General features: G+C 36.2%; 1 long non-coding RNA gene across 1 annotated transcript; it reads left to right on the plus strand.

Annotated features, from left to right (window-relative positions):
• Window positions 1–351: 351 nt before the first annotated feature.
• On the plus strand, window positions 352–16840 carry LOC121394756. Its single transcript, XR_005962000.1, has 2 exons — window positions 352–651; window positions 15574–16840. It is a non-coding gene; the product is annotated as an uncharacterized LOC121394756 (long non-coding RNA).
• The last annotated feature ends 1621 nt before the right edge of the window (window positions 16841–18461 follow it).

The following is an 18461-nucleotide window of genomic DNA, read 5'->3' on the forward strand; positions in this document are numbered from 1 at the left end:
GAATATCTATGCACTCCAATGCACTTCACCTGGTCTGAGCTGGCGAAGGCAAGTCTGGCGAAAGAGCTAACGTTCAGTAAAATCTGCATTTAATTGAATTTGCAGAGTAACGTGCATTCGCCAGAGCGAATTGTCACCTGGCGATAGCATGTGAATGACCGCTAGCGTCTATCTCTTTGGCTACCGAAGTGACGCCTGCGCCCTTTAGTAAATTGGCAATGTCCCTGTGTAAGAAATTGCCATCTTGATTTTGTTATTTAATATGAAAGCGGTTGTTCAGGGAACTTACATGAAGCCCTGATTATCATAACAAAGGTTTTCCTGTGACTACTAAGGTCTATGTCTGCTGTGGGGACCATAAAACTGATTTTGTATGCAAGAAAACTTGCTCAACAGGATGTAGGCAAGTTGGGGGTTTATCACAGCCTCTTGGCAGTTTTGAAGGTTTCTGTGGGGGCAGGTGAGAACCCAGGATAAAAAAACACGAGCAGACATGTGAAGGGGCTGGGCAGCGGAGAGGGGAGCTGGGCAGCTGAGAGGAGGCAGTTAGAGAGCTGGAGAAGCCAGAGGAGCCTGGGACAAGACATGTGAGGAATGAAGACCAGAGGGGAAGGCAGAGATGAAGCCGAACTCTATTCCCCTGCCTTTTTGGTAACAACTATGTAGACTTGTGTAATGTGTAATTTTTGTTTAGTCTAAGTGTAATCATTTATATAGAACAATCAATTGATTTATTTTACAATACATCACTTTACTATACGCTCATTGGTATGGATTCATTGTCTGCTTGCTCAAAAGAACCATAAACCCTAGTAAGTGGGTTGAGGTATATTATTAATAATGATATAATACAGTATATATATAAACTTACACCTGTGGTTGGTAATACTAGAGAATTGACGCTAGCGTTAGCCACCTCAAGTAAATCTGCCCCTAAATCGTTAAAATGGACAAAAAAACTGAGCATGCATTAGTGATGTTAACAAAGATACTTGCACTCATGAAAGCTCCAAGAAGCTTGCATTGACCCCCATAGCACCAGTACAGTCTGCTGTGATGCGTTTCATGCAGTTGGATCCATGTAAGTCCTGGAACTAATGCTAGCCTGGACCAAGTGATAATTCCAGGGTTCTTTGCATTTTGTGTCCATGGAGGCAACTTACTGGTGGCAACTGATTTGAACACTATGAGGGGGTAGTTAATAAAACCTCTAATTTATCTCTTTTTTATTTTATTAAAACAAAGTTGGTCTAACTTCTATCCACAAATTTAACTAACTTATCAGAAAAATCAGCTTGAAAAAGTCAGTGTGGGAAAAGTCTCGACAAAAATCCTACGACAATTTGAATCGTACAACTTTTTCTATTTCGACGCCCAAATTGAATGATTATTTTCGAGCTTTGACCAAAAACCCAGATTCTTTCAGACGGAAACCAGCGCAGATCACAACATCTTCAAATTGTGAAAGAGACATCTGCCATTGACTTCTACATGACTTCAAAAGGTTTTACCTGGAGTATTTTCAGATTCGGTTTTTTGGCAGCTTTAAATCTCTAAAATTACAGGTTTTTTTCCTCTAAAAACTCTAGTTTTCCCCTTTATAAACTCGACCAGGAAAATGTACAACAAACAGACTTATAATAAATAGGCCCCTAATAGTGCTATTAACATTGCATGTTTTGGCATTCAAAAAGTGATGCCATTTTGAAAATGTTTGTCATTACTTGCATGTGGTTCAAAACGTGCATGTGCCAATTGGTGCTATTAAAGCTTTTTGAAACCACAATTAGGGGCTGATTCACTAAATTCGAGTGAATGATTCGAAGTAAAAAAACTTCGAATTTCAAAGGTTTTTTTGGGCTACTTCGACCATCGAATGGGCTACTTCGACCTTCGACTACGACTACGACTTTGAATCGAAGGATTCGAACTAAAAATCGTTTGACTATTTGACCATTCGATAGTCGAAGTACTGTCTCTTTAAAAAAAACTTCGACCCCCTAGTTCGTCAGATAAAAGCTACCGAAGTCAATGTTAGCCTATGGGGAAGGTCCCCATAGGCTTTCCTAAGTTTTTTTGATTGAAGGATATTCCTTCGATCGTTGGATTAAAATCCTTCGAATCGTTCGATTCGAAGGATTTAATTGTTCGATCGAAGGAATAATCCTTCGATCGTTCGAATTTTCTGCGCTAAATCCTTCGACTTCGATATCGAAGTCGAAGGATTTCAATTCCTAGTCGAATATCGAGGGTTGATTAACCCTCGATATTCGACCCATAGTGAATCAGCCCCTTAAACTCTATTTCTCTAAAACCATGAATGCCATGAAAGTTATTAAAAGATCAGAATTTACCTCTAAAAATTAAGGTTTTTTTTGGTCAATTACTAGTGAAAAAAAAAACCCTCTAAAAGTCTGAATAGTTAAAAAAAAATGTCCAATAGGATCAGTGCAGCTCCCATTGACTTCTATGGGACCACAACTGCTTTAACTTGGCAAAGTTTTGCATTAGAGGTTTTCTTGGTTTTTACACTTAAAAAAACATGGATTTTTAGAAAAAAAAATATGATTCATGTAAATTGGCCCCTTACTGTGTGTTAATAAAAGAGCCTTATGATTTCTAAGAAACACATTCCGACTGTGCAAGGAGAAAGTATCTCTATCCTTTTTTCAGAAACAAGGTAATGGTGTCTTGGTTAGGCAAGGGGAAGGTACAATGTGGAAAAAGCAGACACAATATGCACAATATGTAGATCTTTGCCCTCTTCTCATTAATATAGCAGTGTTTGCATTCAGCAGAATGTAGGTATCTCCAATTCCTGCCCCTACCTACCCCCTAACTTACAAGTCATTCAGGCACACAAATGTATAGTAGACATATATAGTGAGAAAACTTACTGGGGGTCATTTATAAAGTTTGCGCAGCGCATATTTATTCACAAATGGTTATATTGTCCATGTTTTTTCCTGAACGCTAAAATATTGCTCTGCTGTGCCCGTCTCTCTGGTTTTTGCGAATTCGCATTGAGAATAAATGTTTGTAAATGGCTTATAAATGAGATGGATGAGTGCGCCCACTGTGCGAGATTGTTGGGCATTAAAATAGCATTGACAGTAACTTAATTTCGCAATTTGCAAAACTGTTTTTGCGAATATTTTCTCCGCCACCACAGTTGTGGTGTAATTCAAACGCAGAGTGTGCACATAATGGGGGTCATCTATAAAGTTCTAGCAGAGCGTATTTATTCGCAAATAATTGTGTTGTCCATGTTTTTTCCTGAATGTTTAAATATTGCACTGCTGTGCCTGTCTTTCCGGTCCTTGTGAAATTCACATTGAGAATAAATTTACGCAAATGAGACGGGTGTTTGCGCGAATGTGCCCACTGTGTGAGGTTGTTGTGCGTGAAAATAGCGTTGACAGTAACTTAAATTTGCAATTTGCAAAACTGCTTTGCGAATATTTTCTGCGCCACCAAGTTTTGACGTGAGAGTGCAGCTAATATTCGCAATTTGTGATTTTTGCCATAATTAAAAAGCTCTTGTAGACATTCGCAGTATGAAAAAAAATTCCCAATTTTGTTTGCACATTTTTATTCAACTTTATAAATGTAACCATGTGCAAGGGCAAATATATTCACTGTGTGAACAAAGCTGCCCAGTGTGAAGTTTATAAATGAGCCCCACTGATTCCCATACCCGTTACAGCTCATAAGGCCATGGGTATGACAGGAATGGGCATGGTAATCAGTAAATGACCTATAGCCAGTGGCATAATTGGAAAGCACCGCCTCCCCCCAAAAAAATATTGGGGATCCTAACACACAGTTCCTACAGAAGGTAACCCATATATACCCCAAGACCCACTTGTGCATGACTGCTTCCATTAGTGTGTTGCGGGTGGTGAAGTTTAAGGTAGGATAAGGGCTGATATAGTCTCTATTGCCTATAGCAACCAATTATTTTGTTTGTTTCATGACATTTCCTGCTCTAGACTATCAAAGCTATTTTCTTGCCATTTTAATGACTATTTTAGAGACTTCTGCAGAATCCATGGGACTAATGAACAATTCTATATTTTTCAGAGTGTAGAATGGGTGATATACCCTTAAAGAATCATTAGATGCAAGGCTTCTTCTTCTTCTTCTTCTTCAACTCTCTAGGTAAATGCTTGTGTGTTTGGAGCTCCCAATAGATGTTCTTTTAGTGCAGAATTTTTTTTTTTTTTTTTTTCTTGTCTTTTGATCTCTTTCTGTCGTTTCCTAAGGGGTTTTCGCTTTCAGTATGTAGTTTGATCTGAGCAGGTATATGCTACAAGCATTGTTTTAAATCATTTTTATAACCTCTCTTGGGACCTTATATCGAAAGAAATATGGAATGGAATGTTCAGTAAATATTCAGGGACATGTATATATTCAATAAGTGATGGAAATATGATTTTAAATTGAATAAAGGGAATAAAGGGAAGAGATCTTCAAACACACCTTAAAGGAACAGTAACATCAAAGTATTGAATTGTTTTAAAGTAATAAAAATATAATGCAGTGTTGCCCTGCACTATTAAAACTGCTGTGTTTGCTTCAGAAACACTACTATTGTTTATATAAATAAGCTGCTGTGTAGCAATGGGGGCAGCCATTTAAAGGAGAAAAGGCTCAGGTTACACAGCAGATAAGCTCTGTAGAACATAATGGTGTTATCTGTTATCCACTATTTAACCTGTGCCATATAGCCTTTTTTCAATTTCCACCATTGCTACACAGCAGATTGTTTATGTGAACTATATTTCTGAAGCAAACAGATCAGACTTTCAGTGTTACTAATGTGTGTAACATCTTTTCCAATAACTAGAGATCCCTAAGGCTGATGGAAGACATATAAACTCTGATCTTCACCAATGCCATGTGTGAGCCAAGAGCAGGCCTGGACTAAATCTGTGGATTCTGGCAAATGGCAGATGGTCTGCTGTAAATTGCCCTAGACAGTCACTATTTAGTGGGCTGGTGGGGGCTGTTTGGGCCTCTGTGTACTTGAAATGCCAGGCCCTGTTTTGACTATTTTAGTCCAGGCCTGGCCAGGCCCGGACTGGCAATCTGTGAGTTCTGGCAAATGCCAGAGGGGCTGCTATAAGGTGCCATAGAAGTCATTATTTAGTGGGCTGGTGGGGGCTTTTTGAGCCTCTGTGTGGGCTGATTGGGCCTCTGTGTACCTGAAATGCCAGGGCCTATTTTAATTCTCAGTCCGGACCTGGGCCTGGCCCAAAGCCAGTGTGAACCTTACATAGTAACAAAGTTACATAGTTGAAAAAATACATATGTCCATCAAGTTTAACCTTTTAAGTAAAAATATATAAAACCTGTCTAACTGACCCCTACTGAAGCCTCTCCAATTTGCCTCAGATGGGGAAAACTCCTTCTTGACTCCAAAACGGCGGATCCCTGGCCAATCAACTTGTACTATGAGCGATCTTCCAAATCCATGTATTCCATCACTTGCTAAAAAGCCATCCAACCCCTTCTTAAAGCTATCTAATAAATCAGCCAGTAGAACTGATTCCCGGAGAGAATTCCACAACTTCACAGCTCTCACTTTAAAGAACCCTTTCCGAATATTTTGACAGAGCTTCCTTTCTTCTAAGTGGAATGGGTACCTTACATCTTTATGATTCCCAGATGCATACCAATTTATTCTCCTAGAGCACTTCCTTCCACAGAGAAATCTCTTTGACTGAAGAAAAAAATTATAGTTATTGGCTGTGTATTAGACCCTATTACAAGTCTACCCAACCAATATCTGGCCAAAAAAAAGCCAGATGCTGATTGACCAGTTTTGAAAATCCCTTTGGTGTAAGGTCCTTGTCCTGATGGTCTGTATCCCTTCAAGGTGGGCATATTGTATCAGGCAAAGATCTGTTCATTTGATGAACTTACCAAACTAGTGGATCTTTAAATGTATGGCAACCTTAAATAATAATCTCCTGCTTTATAAAAACCAAAATTAAGCACATAATATAGGAGATAATATAATAGGGGAATGTAATATGCTTCTTTAGTAAAAAAACATTTGCAAAGACGCTTACGAATGTTAGCGACCATGTTTGTGCCATTTTTGACTGATTAAAGACCTCAACGACATCCTCACAAAGTTTGCAACCAAACTGCTTTTGTGAACGTTCAGTATCGGTATATGTAGTTTTATGCAACAAAATATTTAATGAAAATCCAGAGCAGGTGTTAAAGGTTCGCAATGCGCAAATAAGATTTGCAATGCAATAAAAGCCTAACAAAGAATATCACATGGTGACAGGTTAATTTATATTCGCAAAGTTTTGCTCTTTGCAAATTTTATTACATTTCCCCCATAGTGTTCACTGAGCTTGCTCTCTTTACATTTTGTATCTTTAACAAAAATCTCACAATTATTGTGAGCCCCAGACTGATATTAGGAACACCTGATTAGACAAGGCAACATTTCGAAGTTGTGAAAGAATATATACATATAGTGGCAAACAACATGTCTGAGCTGTCAACTGCAGTAAATAAATTTGGTTGAGGAAGTGCATAGAAAACATTAAGGGAGTTATTTATTAAAGTCCGAATGTCAAAAACTCAAAAAAAAAAAAAAAAAATAGAGTAAAATCATACATAAAATCATGTGGGGAAAAAAACTCGAATTGTTCGAGATTTATTATACCCCGAGGATGGAAATCTGAAAATCCAGCATCTCAGACCTATCAAGATTGTATACAAGTCAATGGGAGAGGTCCTTATCTTATATGAAAAATTTCTATGGTCTGCGCTGGAATTAGCTCGAAAATCTGATTATTTCAGACTATTTGGGCAAAAATCTGAAAAAACTGGCTTTTTGTAAACAAGCCCACGGATTTTCGCTCTGTTTTTTTGTTTGTCCCTGATCTGATTAAATTGTGCTTTTTTAATTATAAATAAGGCCCAATTGTGGATTCTAGTTTGGTCTGACTTTTTTTTAATTAAAATACTCAGAAAAATCCAGATTTTGATAAGTAAGGCCCTTACTATCTCAAAAACAATTTAATAATATACATTTCAACGTCATGCAAAAATAAAACGTTGTCTAGTTACAAAAAATTGTCATTCTCAACAACTTTTCAATATACGTTAATTCAAAATTGTCAGAACCAGCAGGGCAGACAATATTACGGGACAGGTAGATGCTAGCTTGTAGTATTTACAAATAAATGTAAAACCATTGGAAATTTTATGTTTACGTGCCCTTTTTAAACTTCTGCTAGAATTGAGTGTTGCAGCAATGGCCTGTTAACTGATTTAAATTCATATCCTTTCTGCCCACTTAAAAATATTTGGAAAATCTGTAGAGAAGTTGATCTCTACTAGATGTTTAACCTTCATCAATAAGAAAGCTGTTTTATTGCTGGGTTCTGTCCTTATTAGCACTTAAATGTCTTGGCTTGTTCCCTATTCTGTGTGAGTGGTTGGAGCCAGAGGAAGAATGATGATGTTGTGCTGGCCATCATGCGGCCTCTCATTCTACTTGCAGATGCTTAAAGTTACAGTCTTCAGTCATGCCATGTATTATTGAGCTTTCTAATAAAGGACAGTGTAAAAGACCACAAGATGCTCATTAGACCCATTGAACCATGGCCCTTCTCTTCTGCATGACTAACTGAAAAGTGACTATAATTTGCTGATGAATACAATTAGACGAGAATGATACGTTACATTAGCTTTAACGAGTTGCAGAAGGTCACCTAGTTATAAAGGGCATCCTGCAAATGTCACAGTTCAATATATAACGTCTCTGACAGACATTATCAAACAATCTGGGTGACTTCTGCAACAATAGGAACATCCTGGAAAACAGCATTCACGTTCCATAACTGCTTATACAATAATGATATAATGCTAGATCTTGCATAACCTGAATAAATTCCTCCCGGAGTTCCTTTTGCACTTTTCACACCTGTGTGTTTTTCTTGGTTCTGGTCCAAATTTCTCTCTCTCTAAGAAATCATATCTGGAATGAACAAATAAAGAGCCTTGCGTATAATTTTATGGTGCTTCCTGTTCCTAAATGTCTGCTAAAGGATATTACTTATATCCTGGAAATATGTGAATGTTTTATACGCAAGCGACATACGAGTGATCCGTGAAGGGTCTTTCACTTTGTCTTACTTCAAAGAGAAGGCCGAAAGCTCCTATAAATCAATGAATGATACAGAACCAAATGCTAAAATTCTCCTCAATAACTTGGCAAACAAGACTAATTCCTACTGAGAGAAACATAAGTACTTTCATGGACAGATGTTGATATAGTAACATATGAAAAATATGAAAACTCAGTCCAGGATTGTTGGGAAATTCCCAGTATTTTCCATGTACAGCTTTCTTCCTGTTCAAAGAAGAACTAAAGCTCAATAACGAATTAGGATAGACATGCTACATCTCATATTAGGGGTTTTGTACCAGACACTGTGGAACACTACCTGTCTCAGAATTTATTATACAGGTATGAGATCCGTTATCAAGAAACCCGCTATCCAGAAAGTTCCAAATAAAAACAGTAATTTTAGTAAATAATCCTTAATGATTTTCTAGTAGAATAAAGGTATGAACATCCAAATTACAGAAAGGTCTGCTATCAAGAAAACCCCAGATCCTGAACATTTTGGATAACAGGTCCCATATCTGTATATTAATATATTGTAATTTAATTTATAACTTAATATATGCCATGGACCTTGATCTCTAGACTTGCATATTCGCTGCTTGCCTTATATAATTAATGCTGTCTTCTACAGTGTTTATCCCATACCATTTGCCTATTTGATTACAAGGTCTCCCTTGTAGTGCTTCTTCTTATAAGAGACCCATGAACAACTGCACTGCTGAGAATCTGTACTTAAGTTCTAGCGGCTGCTGAGTCCCAGGTGGATTAATTCAAGACTTATAAAGTGTCTTTTTAGAGAGCACAAGGTGCAGAGATGTTCAGACTTTTCAGGTTCAGGATTTCCTTTGGGGTCATATTTCACTGGGCCTCCTTATCTCAATACAATGTTACCTAGAAAACTATTTTTGCAACAGTTACCCTTCTACAATTCAACTGATACCCAAGACAAATACTCATTCAACTCCATATCTCACCCCTTTTTGTACAATGTTCAGGTTCCCATGTTTATCAAGCAAAATCCAATCTTTTGTCACTTGAGGGCATATTTATCAAGGGTCGAATTTCGAAATTTCGAATTCAAAAAGACCGACCGAAATTAAGTCAAAGGTTTTTTTGGTCGAACAGGTCAGTTTTCGATCTAATAGGTTCGTATTCGGCCGAATTAGAATCGTACAAATCGGAGTAATAGTGCATTCGATCAAATTCGGTTCGAAGTTTTTCCCCAAAAAAACTTTCATTTTTCAAAGTCCACCAATTGACTCCAAATAGGTTCTAGGAGGTCCCCCATAGGCTAAAACAGCAATTCTGCAGGTTTTAGATGGCGAATTGTCGAAGTCGAATTTTTAAAAGGACAGCACATGATAAATTTTGATATTTGAATTTTTGCATTTTTTTCAAAAAAAAAAATAAGCTCGGAATTCAAATTTTTTTCACTCAAACATTTACCTCGACCTTTACATCTGCCCCATAATATTAGCAATGGTAGAACTGTTAGTTGGAGACAACCCCAGGTAAGAGCTTCCTATCTAAGGTTTGTAGCCGTATCCTTTGTGGGGCTTTAGTTGCTCTATAAATATGTTTATACTGAATCAAACTTTGTGTAGAACAGACATGAGTGTCTGTTTACTGAGCAGTAAAATATCTGGTTCCCATGGTCTTTTGACTTTGAGTTCCAGCCATGTTATTTATTAATTGTAAGTTATATATGTGTGTGTGTGTTAAGGTTTATAAGGTTTATAACATAACAGAATAAAATTACACGGAACTGCCTGAACAATTTTCCAGCTGGCTTGGGAATGATAATTTCTTAAACACTGATGTGCTTGAGACTCATTGCTTTCATGGGAAGGATCAACATATAAGTGATTTGGCCCCAAATAGGTCTCTCCAAACACTTTTGTTATTCTTAAGAATTAATCTTGCAATATATATTAATCCTGTTCAGTGGGCTACGTTTGGTCCAGTAAAAGGTAACCGTTCCTTCATTTTTATTTTCTGTTTGTATTTGTCTCATTTAACTTTTTTATTTTTCACAGTTTCTAAAATACAGATTGCAGTTTTAGCCTTGCATTGTTTACCTAGTCCCCCAAGCTAGTTGGTTGGATTCTTCCTTATCATCCTCCTCAGCGCTACTATTGCCTTCTAATTCTCTTACAAGCTGGAAGGGGGGAGTAACTGGACATCTTAGGTTTTAGCGGGAAGGATTGAAATGTAAATGCACTTTTGTATAGTGGAAACAATTATTTTGGTTTTCTCATAACTTGTACAGAGTGATATTATGGGGCTGATTCAAGAACTATTGAGTATCGGGTCCAACCATATTTGTAGATGTCAGATAATATTGTTTTCTTCTTTTTATTCCACAGTTCGGAGTTTTAAAAAAATTAAAAACAAGCTTTTCATGTTTTGAAAAAAAACCAAGAGTGGGGAAAAATCTCCCACAAAAAAAGAAAGAAAATAAGACAATTAGGGATGCACTAAATCTACTATTTTTGATTTGGCTGAACCTCTGAATTCTTTAAGAAAGAATTGGCTGAATACCGTACCAAATCCTAATTTGCATTTGCAAATTAAGGGTGGGAAGGGGAAAAATGTTTTACTTCCTTGGTTTTGTGACAAAAAGTCACACAATTTCTCTCCCCGCCCATAATTTGCATATGCAAATTAGGATTCGGATTTGGTTTGGCCTGGAAGAAGGATTTGGCTGAATCCTGCTGAAAAAGGCTGAATCCTTGCTGAATCCCGAACTGAATCCTGGATTCGGTGCATCCCTAAAGACAATTATAGAAAATGTGAGTTAATTCACTTATATTATGACATTGATATTGCTTAACCCAATGCTCACTAGCTTTAAAATCATCCCCGATAAGTCAATGCTAACATAGGCATTCTCTCTACTAGACATAGTTCTGGAGGAAAATAGATGTAAGTTGTAGTGATGGGTGAATCTGTGGCGTTTCGCTGAATAATTTGCGAATTTCTTGAAATTCTTGAAATGGCGCCGGCGTCTCGTTTTTGATGCTGGCATCCGTTTTTGACGAATTTACTGATTTGCAGAAATAAACTGATCAGTGAACCTCATCCATTAAGAGATGTGGCTTGATTGAGCATTTTCTTCTCATCACAGTTACCTACATTACTCCATATTGCTATAACTCACTTCTTGCCAATTCAGACTGGGGTTGCTTTTGTACCTCATCTTACTTTTGGCTTTTATTTATTACATTAATTGAATTAGTCTATCATGAGCAATCTGCATCTTCCCTTTGAAATCCCTCATCAAATGCAATGATCTCTACCACGGATTTGATATTTGGAGGGTAATTTATTGATTTTCAAAACTTTTTTTCTCATTTGCTAGCATATTTTCTTGAATATACTGTACATAACTCTTAGTGCAATTCATTTGCATAGTCCATTAATTTTCAATGCATCATTTGAATTTTCTATATTTCCAGTTGTTAAATCTCTTTTTTTAAGAAGAAAATTTCAAGATATTTTAATGAAATTCTAGATCCTATTTTTTACTTTGATTTTTTCAAACAATACAATTATAAATTTGTCCCTCACTGTCTACATTTTTTGCTTTATTTTTTCACATCATATGAAATCCCCACCTTTACCAGCTCATTTGTTTATTTTTAGAATAGAGGCTTTATGACGGGTATTAAGATTACTGTTTGGTAGTGATGGGCAAATTTGTGCGAAAAATTTGCAAAAAGCATTGCAGTCAAGGGGTGTCAAACAATTTTGACCTAAGCGACATTTTTTATATGTACAACTATTTTGTCCAAATGCATTAAAGTCAATGGGAAATTTTATGCATGCGACTATTCTGAAGCGCCTTCAGTTTGGCGAATTTATTTGCTGGTGGCGAAACACGGAAATTCACCGTAAATCTGTGCCTGGCGAATTAATTCGCCCATCACTACTGTTTGATACATCATGGTACAGTAATTGAAGCAGGAGCAAGTGAGGATACCAGTTAATAGCACTTGTAATGATGCAGAAGATTGAAATCAATTTCAATAGTGCTAATGGCTGGCATGAAGAATGGGAAGAAAGGATACAGTAGTTATACATTAAGGGGGTTATTTACTAAAATCCAAATGCAAAAATCACAAAAAAATTGTGATTTTTTTTATATAAAATCTGACTTTTAAAAAATCATGAATTTTTCAGAATTTATTAAACCCAGAGGATGGAAAAGAAAATCCGACAGACATGTCAAGGTTGCATATAAGTCAATGGGAGAAGTCCCAATGATTTTTTGATGTGCGCTGGGTTTTTTTAATTTGGTTTTGGATTTTTCGGACAAAATTCTGAGTTTTCGGGTGAAAAATCGGAAAAAAAAGTGAAAACCGGATTTTTCATGTTTTTTCCGGATTTTTTCCAGCAACAAAATTTTCTGGAAAGTGTATTAATATATAAGCCCCAAAAAAACCTGTGCGGATTTGGTCTGAGTTTTTTTAAGGAAATATTGAGATAAATTCGGACTTCAATAAATAACCCCCCCCTATGTTCAGGTCACATATATATGGCCTCTGGTCATTTTTTTCTTATGAAAGAGTAATCATTTCTCCTCAAAAACACCTTTTAACCATAAAAGACCATTCCAACTTTGATTGTCTTTCCTCATAGTTTAATTATTCCATTTCTTTAACCACATCTCTGAACTCTTTACAACTCATTAATATACTCCCTTAGGCCTGGGGCCAAAAACTGGCCTACATACTCATGCAAATTTCATGCAAAACAGCAGTTTATTTGCTTTAGAAACAACACTTCCTAGGGGCACATTTATCAAAGGTCGAATTTCGAATTCATTTAACTCTATAAATATATTTGAAATTCAGTTAGGGTTTTTTTTAATAAAAAAAATCTAATGTCTAAAACTCAAACAAATATTGCCAACCCAAAAACTCAAATCGAATTTGAATCAAATTTGACTAAACTCGAATAAAGCTTTTTCTCTGAAAAAACTTGAATGTCAGGAAGGCTAGTAACATCTTCTATATGTTTACTGGACCTTTCCCATTGACTTATACATGAACTTGGTAGGTTTTAGGTGGCGAATAATTGAATTCGAATTTTTAAAGGGGCAAGGTTTGCTAAATCTCACAATTTGAATTTGAATTCGAATTGAGTTTGGATTATTCACAATTCAAATTTGAGAGTTTTGACCATAAAAAAACTGACCCTTAATAAATTTGCCCCCTAGTGTTACACAGCCTGTTATCCACAAAGATCTCCGAATCCTGTTCCATTAAGGAGGCACCAAACACATTCCCCTTCCCATATTCTCTTTAATATTTTATACTTCCATAAAAAGACTATTTTTACGGTTTTTATAAAGTTGTCCGGTAAGTGACAAGAAATTGCACATAATAAAAAATTCTCTCCATATACTTACTAATCAGTTGGGTATCTCTTGTAAGGGCCCAAAGGCTCAGACTGGAGTAGCGTACCAAAGAGGAAGCTGTAGATCAGCACAGTTCGAAGTACAATAGGATTAGGCAAAAGAATGGTCAAAGTCCAGGCAACAAGGTCTGTTCAGGCGGCAAGGGTTCAACAGAAGGCAAGGGTCAAGATCAGAATCAATACACAGTAGCACACCCAGGAACACACAAAGTAGAACCTATAATTGGGCGATGTTTGCAGTCCTCAGGCTCCTTAAATAGGCCTCCTTTCGTGCCAAAACGGATGCTGTGGCGTCATGGCGCTGGTGTCCTGACGCTGGCATTCTGATGCCGGCACCCATTCCGGCACTGGCGTCAAATCAGCGGGCGAGAAGGTGCTGGCGTCACAGCGATGCGACCAAGAGGAACCACATAGGAGGACTGGGTGCCGCCATCTTGGATCGAGGAATGACGAAGAGAATATCATTGGTGAGTAGTTTCCCTTACAGCTCTGCCGTGAAGCCTTGCAGCAAAGGTGGTCTGAACCCTTGCCTCCTGCAGGCCTTTTGGCCAGGGAGGTCGGGAATAAAAGGGACTACCCTAGTCTTTTAGGTGAAGGTGGGTCTGAAGTCTCTTTTCTAATTTGGTGCCTTTTGGCTGAATAACTAAAGAGATAAGGATTTTGCGTTTTTTAAGGCAAGTCCATGTTTACACCCTTGTGTGTTTTGCACACTACAGTTTGAATTGAACAATCCTTATGAATTATCAGCAATTCAAATTATCATATTTTTAACACCTTCCTGAATGAGGATCATTTAATCAGCCCTATTACTTTTATACCAGGAAACATCAAAGGAGGCTGGCACAAGCCTGGGCCCACAAAGTATTAAAGCCGGGGTCAGATAGTAAAAGGGTTAAAAAGCTTACATTTTATAGCCGAGTTTCGTGTCTACCAGGGACACATAGGGGGTTACTAAACTATCTAAAATTCGTGATTTCTTTTTTTATAAAATCTGACTTTTAAAAAATCACAAATTCTTCAAAATGTATTAAACCCTGAGGATGGAAAAGTCTGAATCTGAAAATCCAGCATCTCAGACCTGTCAGGGTTGCATATAAGTCAATGGGAGAAGTCCCAATGATTTTTTGATGTGCGCTGGGTTTCAGGCAATACCCCGAAGTTTTCTGAGTGTTTGGGTGAAAATTACGAAAAATCGTGTAAATTAGATGAAAAAGTCAGTGAAAATCGTATTTTTTCCCGTTAAGCAAATTTTCGGAAAATGTAATAATAAATAAGCTTAAAGAACCAGAGCGGATTTGATCGGAGTTTGTAGCAGAAAATATTGAGATAAATTCGAACTTATGATGAATAACCCCCTAAGTGTCCCTGGTAGACATGAAACGCAGCAGGCCTTGCTTCTTAATTATGGAGAATAAAATATAAGTTTTTTAACCTTTTACTATCTGACTCCGGCTTTACTACTTTGTGGGTCCAGGCTTGTGTCAGCCTCTTTTGATGTTTCCTCGTGTCTTGTCCCTTTGATGAAGGTCTGGGACATATGCACCCGGGCCCACCGTGTCAGCTCATTCAACGTATTCCTATATAGCACATACTGGTTACATTTGTATTGTTTTTCTATTACTATTATAGTTAGATGCCCCCAATTAGATGTTTAAAACATCTTTTTACAGCAAAACATTGAGTGATGTGCAGAGAACCGTTAAATAGAAGAATGCCATGTAGTGTAAGTTTGACCTCATTCCCAGCATTTTAGGTGTGTTAAGGAAATACCTATACAGTGTTTTTACAGTATATTTCCACTCCTTTCTTCCTCTCTGTGTGCCTGTGACAACTCATAACCATCAAATAAGCATGGAGAATAAAAACAGGCGTTTTGCACATTTATACTTCTGGTTTCTGTTTTTCTTTCAAAGCTTTCAGTTGAGACATTAGATGAAAATGGATACCTACTTATATAAAACATGGAAACATATGTTTTTTTTTTACAGACCCTGTCGCTGAGAATCATGTCAGATCGGTTTCGCTGTATTCCATTCAAAACCGGTGCCATTTCGCCATTTCATTCTTTGTCAAAACAGAACCCGGAGAAGACTCCTTAAAAGGGAACTTTTTTAGTAAGGTATTAAAACATTGAAAACATTTGAGCAACTAATGCATTGCACAATGGCATATAGAATAGAATTCTTCTCTACGTGGTCGGTGTGTGTGTCGAGCTGTTTACTTACAGTTGTGCAATAACTGCACCTGGAAAACCATATGGAATTTCAGTACATACATTCGAACAGACTTGCTGAAACACACACCACAGTCCTTTTTTCCCCTTACGATTGTGATTGACTGACAGCGCATGCAGACAATAATGTCTTAGTGTCTCAGATGCCAATGTTAATCCCTACATTTCCTAACATCTATTACATTTTCTAATCTTTTCATTTTTGCACGGTAAACGTGTTTGTATTTCTAAACACACAGGAGTAGGTAGTAACAGTAGTTGACCCTGTCGGTAACAAAATAAATCAGTTATCATCTAGTAATCCATAGAAATCAATGGCTTTTAAAACCCTATTCTGAAATTATATTGTGCTTAGTAAAGTGGAAAAACTAAAATGTCATAATTTATAATATATTTGTGGACATGCTGAGTTTTCAGTTGTCCCTGCAACATAGGATTTGATTGACTATGTTCTGATAATATCAGGTCCTAGGTTTCTAGCTCACATCTTCTTCTGGCTTTTTCCGAGGTTATTAGAACACAATAGGAGGGATAAGGAAGGAGAAAACATAGTTCCTGGCCAGCCAGCCTGAAATGGTGGCGGCTACATAAAGGAAGACTAGTGTTGCACCTTTTACTCAAGGTAGATAGACAATATAAATATTGATGGATAGATTGGTAACTTGAATTATGGGATTTTTTAAAATACTGTACACCTACCTGTCTCTGATGTATCTTAACTCTTTATGCTGCTGATATCATGTATGTGTGGGCTTCCAATAAGCATTTTAGTCATGTTTTCAGCTTCATGTAATTCTTTTGGTTGCCTTCTCCCATGTTATTGGAACCAACGTTTCCAACTGAAGAGTTTCTCCAAATTATTTTACATGCTGCTCTCTATGTCTCTCTCCCCTTATGTCCTTTATGTTTCCATGGCCCAATCTAGTATTGCATAGCTATGTAATTTCTGATCATTTTTTATATTTTTCAATACTGGAAAATATCCTTGTAGTATAAATAATTTACTAATTCACATCCTTAAATGGATTTTGTCTGAATTTTTATGATGTAGTTTTTATTTCTAAATTACACTGCAAATAATTTACTCTACCATATAAAATTTAATTCCTGAACCAGCAAGTTTATTTTTTTTAGTTGTTATATTGGTGTGTAGGTGCCATCTCAGTTCATTTTGCCTGTTTATGTGGGGGGGGGGGAGGCCTTGTAATATCACTCTAACTTTCAGTACAGAAGTAAAGAGTGACTGAAGTTTAGCAGAGCACAAGTCACATGACTTAGGGCAGCTGGGAAACTGACAATATGTCTAGCTCCATGTCAGATTTCAAAATTAAATATAGTTTTCCCATGACAGTATCCATTTAAATTATGCACACTGTTGAATACATTTTTCTGTTAAGATGTGAGAGTACTGATCTTTTGCATATATATATATCTATATATATCTATATCTATATATATATATATATATATATATATATATTTTTTTTTTTTTTTTTTTTTTTTTTTTTGTGGTTACTTTGCACCTTACCCATGTAGTCATAGTCTTAATTTCAGTCTTTTGTTAAAATCAAATATATTCATGGATTGATTCTATTTGAAAATACCTTGTTCAAATCCCAGCCTTAATCTTGTGTTTTTTTTTTTGCACAATGTGCTATTATTTGTGAGAATTTCTTCCCCACATAAATAAAAGTGATATCCTAAGGGAGAATTTCCCATAGTCTGCCATAATAAGAACATTAATCCTGGTGAGAAAAAATCTTGGCAATTTTTCAAATACATTTTTTTTATAGAACAATGGAAAATATATATTGGTTTATGCCACCTAAGAGTAGGTCACTTTTGGGGGGAAATAAACCTAAGAAAATTCTGAAAATGCAGGAAGACAAATTTTTTCCAAAACAACATAATGTGTGAAACTAAATGCTAGTGAAAGTATTTAGTCCCAAATTCCATCTGTCATAAATAAAACAATATTAGTACTTAGCTAAAATAAACCATATTTACTAATTTATGTATGCAAATTGTAATACATTTTTAAAATAGGTCACTGTGTTTTAGAACAGTTGTATAGTTATATGCAGTTTGGGAGCATTTTTATAATATAAAACTATTATTTTTAAAATGTTCAATATGAGACCATAACTATAACATATAACATTTAACCCATGATTTCCTTTCATATTTATTTAATAATTTTTTTTAAATTCGAGATTTTTTTAAAATATTTGTTCTTTTTTATCCATCTATTTTCCATAAAATCTTGTAGCGTTACTACATGTAATACAAGTTTAGTGGCTCTAGAATAATGTTCCCATTGAGTCTTAAAAATGTTGTAAATATAAAAACAGAGAGTCATAAATGAGCCATGCAGAAGATTTTGGAAAACAAATGTAAATATCAAAAAAAAAAGACACATTATCTAATTTACCTTTTTTTTAAATTTAAAAATGATTCTTTGTAAGTAGAGTATTACTCTTAGAATTTCTTGTGCAAAAAAGACCCATTTACAAGTGACGTACACATTTTTGAGCTAAAATATTTTGCTACAAAGTATAAAAACACAAAAAGATCAGCAATATATCATGACTAGTTCTCTAACATGCTTCCCATTTACATCTTTCTACCTGCTTCTTCTGATAC

Source organism: Xenopus laevis, chromosome 6L, assembly GCF_017654675.1.
Source record: "Xenopus laevis strain J_2021 chromosome 6L, Xenopus_laevis_v10.1, whole genome shotgun sequence".
NCBI classification, from domain to species: Eukaryota; Metazoa; Chordata; class Amphibia; order Anura; family Pipidae; genus Xenopus; species Xenopus laevis.